This window comes from Vombatus ursinus, unplaced genomic scaffold, assembly GCF_900497805.2.
Source record: "Vombatus ursinus unplaced genomic scaffold, bare-nosed wombat genome assembly UNPS02014863.1, whole genome shotgun sequence".
Lineage (NCBI taxonomy): Eukaryota > Metazoa > Chordata > Mammalia > Diprotodontia > Vombatidae > Vombatus > Vombatus ursinus.
In genome coordinates, this window is record NW_020954641.1 from 31,647,859 (window position 1) to 31,651,383 (window position 3,525).

Below are 3,525 nucleotides of genomic sequence, written 5' to 3' on the forward strand. Positions count from 1 at the left end.
CTATCCACCTAGCTACCCCATAGGGATTTTACAACTCATTTAATCCAATCCTCTCATTTTACAGGTAAGAAAACTGAGTCCCAGAAAGGTTAAGTGACTTGTCACACAAAAAGACTGCAGAGACAGCCTGAAATGAGGCCACAACAATGTGGCACCATGAAAAAAGAGCAGTGACCTCAGTTTGAGTCCTGGCCTTTCCACTGATTCACTATGTAATCTTAGATAAGTCCCTTCCACTCTCAAAAGGGGATTGGACAACAGCAATGGTTCTTTACCTGGGTCTGTGGATAGATTTTGGGGAGTACATGAATTTGGATAGGAAAAAAATCATGTCTTTATTTTCACTAACCTCACATTGAAATTTAGTCTTTTTTTCAATTATCAATTTATTTTGAGAAGAGGTCTATGGGCTTCACCAGATTGCCAAATGGGTCCAAGAGACAAAAAAGATTATGAATTCCTGGACTAAAGGGTCTTTAAAATTCCTTCTAGTTCTGAAATTCTATGGTTCTGTGATCCATTTCCTAAGGACCAGGAATGTCCAGGTCTTGAAAAGTTGGATTGGGCAAAGGTTGGTAGCTATCTCAATGCCAACAACCAGGGGCAAAGACAAAGGCAGACCTTTGGACCGTGGCTATTCCATGTACAACTGTCTCATTAATTATGGAATCAAGAGAATCAAAATCACAAACAAGGAAACTTTTATTGAGCGCATTTGTCTGATCCTAAAATAATTAAAAATCTCACCTCAGATGACAGTTATAGAACACTCAATCCCATTCCTTCTTTTTCTCACCTCAACCTTGGTCAAAGTACTTTTTTTGAAAGGTGTCTACCTTCTAATCCAACATTCTCATTTCACCAATAAAGAAACTGTGATCCAGAGAAGTGGAGTGACTGGCCCAAGGTAACACAGCAAACTGTTTCCAAAACCAGAATTAGAAACCAGGACTTTTGCCTCCAAGTCTGGTGACTTCTTTTGTATTAGACTTCTCTCAAGTCCTTTGAAACACTCTGAGCCTCAGTTTCCTTTACTGTAAATTGGGGATGATAATAGTCATGGTCTTTAAATAAGAATAATAGCAGCTGATATTTATATAATGCTTCAAGTTTGCAAAACACTTTGTATACATTGTTTCATTTGAATCTCAGTCATCCTGCAAGATAGGTGCTATAGGTATTATTATCTCCATTTTACAGATGGGGAAAGTGACATGTAGAAGGCTAAGCCCACACAAGTTCAAAATCAGAATTTGAACCCAAGATTACTTGAATCAAAATTGAACATTCTAACCACTCAACCATGCCACCTCTATTTAATGAACCTCATGGAGAAGAAGAATTCTGTTTGGTCCCAGAAGGCAAAACTAGTAGCAGTGGTTGGAAATTTCAGGGAGACAGATCTTTACTCAACATAAGAAAAATCTTCCTAACAATAAAAACTACGCAAAAGTAAAATGGGTTGTTTCAGGAGGTAGTTACGTCCCCAACCCTAGAGGGCTTCAAGTGAAGGCAGACATGTCAGAATGTTGCAGAAGAGATTTCTGCTTAGATAAAGGGTAGATTCTATCTGCCTTCTAGGGTCCTTTCCAACCCCAAGATTTCATGAGTCTCTGAGTCTTAATTCTGACTGGACAACTATCATGTTTGGCCATGGCTCCTAAGTAACCAATCAACAAGAATTTATTATGTGCCATCTATGTGCCAGGCACTATATTCAAAGCTGAAGATACAAAGACAAAATTGAAGCAGTCCCTGCCCTCAAAGAGCTTATGTTCTAGCAAATACCTCAAATGGAAAGCAGACCAGAAGGTGCAAAGTGTCTTGAGGAGGTTTCATTCGCTTCCTTAGAATGCTGACTGATGATGAGGTATCCATGAAGATAATTAGGGCCATTATGTTAAGTTCTAAAGAGCTCTAAAGATCTCTACATTAGAATGCTGGTCCACAAGAGAGATTGAAGAACAGAAGTCCACGGTCACTACATGTGCAATAAAGAGATAAAAATGTGTAGAATTTCCCCTCCTGGTTCAGCATCAAATGAGTAGCACCATAGAATATTGAGGCAGGAAAAGAGGGTGACACATGTACTAAAGTTGAGACACAGATCATGTAGCAAAGATGGTGGACAACAGACAACCATAGCTGTTGTTCAATTCCCCTTTGAGAGTGGAAGGGACTTACCTAAGGTCACATGGTGAATCAATGGAAAAGCCAAGACTCAAACTGAGGTCCCTTGATGCTGAGGCCATTGCTTCTTTCTTCAGGCATTTTTATCTCTCCATTGCCTCTCATTTCAGGCAGTCACTGCAGTCCTTCTATGTGACAAGTCACTTAACCTTTCTGGGATTCAGTTTTCTTATCTGTAAAATGAGGGAATTGGATTAGATGAGTTCTAAAGTCCAAACAAATCAAGGAGACATAATTTAGGAATCATCTGACTACTTATAAGACTAGAAGTCATATATCAAGAAATCAGAAAAGAAAACTAGCCAGATCTCTTAGAAGCAGAGGGCAAAGTGGAAATAAGAAAAATACACTGGGCACCTCCTGAAAGAAACTCCAAAAATGGGAACTGCCAGGAACAATATAAACAAAACCCAGAGCTTCCAAGACAAAGAAAAAAATCCTTCAAGCAACCAGAAAGAATTCAAGTACTAAGGATCCATAGTCAGGATCACACATGATTTAGCAGCCATCACTATTTAAAAAAAGGGGAGAGTTTAGAATATCATATTCCAGAAGGCAAAGGATGTATGCTTACATCCAAGAATAACATACCCAGCAAAACAGAGTATAATCCTACAGAAGGAAATTGGATTTTTAATGAAATAGAGGACCTTCAAAGCATTCCTGATGAAAAGACTAGAGCAGCATAGAAATTTTGAAATGCAAACACAAGAGTCAAAAGAAATTTAAAAAAGTAAAAGGAGCTAAGAATCACAGGGTAAAACAAGGATGAATTGCTTGCATTAAAAAATGGAGAGACCATACAATTATCCCCTCAGAATCCCATCACATCAGGGATCATAGAGGGAATCTAATTAGACCAAAGGTCTGGGAGTGATTCTCTTATGTTTTGATGGTCTTAAAAGAAGAAGGAGAAAGGAATGCATTAGAAGGGGAAAGGGAGAGAAAGGATGAGGAAAATTATCTTGAAAAATCAGGGTGCCCAAAAAGAAGTCTATATAAACAAGGAGGAAGGAATTAGGGATGGGGAAGCCAGTAACACTTGAATCTCACTCATCTGAACTGGTCAAGGTGGGTGGGGAAGGAAATGCATCTGTACACAGTTCAGTACATAAATACATTTCATTCAACCAGCAAATACAAGGGAAAGAGGAGAAGGAAAAGGTTAGAATAAAAGGGAAGGTAAGTGAAGGGAAAGATAGCCCTAACCAAAACAAACTCTAACAATATACAAAAAAATACTTGTAACAATTCTTTTGTGGTGGTAAAGAATTAGAAATTGAGGAAGAATCCATTAACTAGGGAATGAGTGAACTAATTATGGTATATAAATAT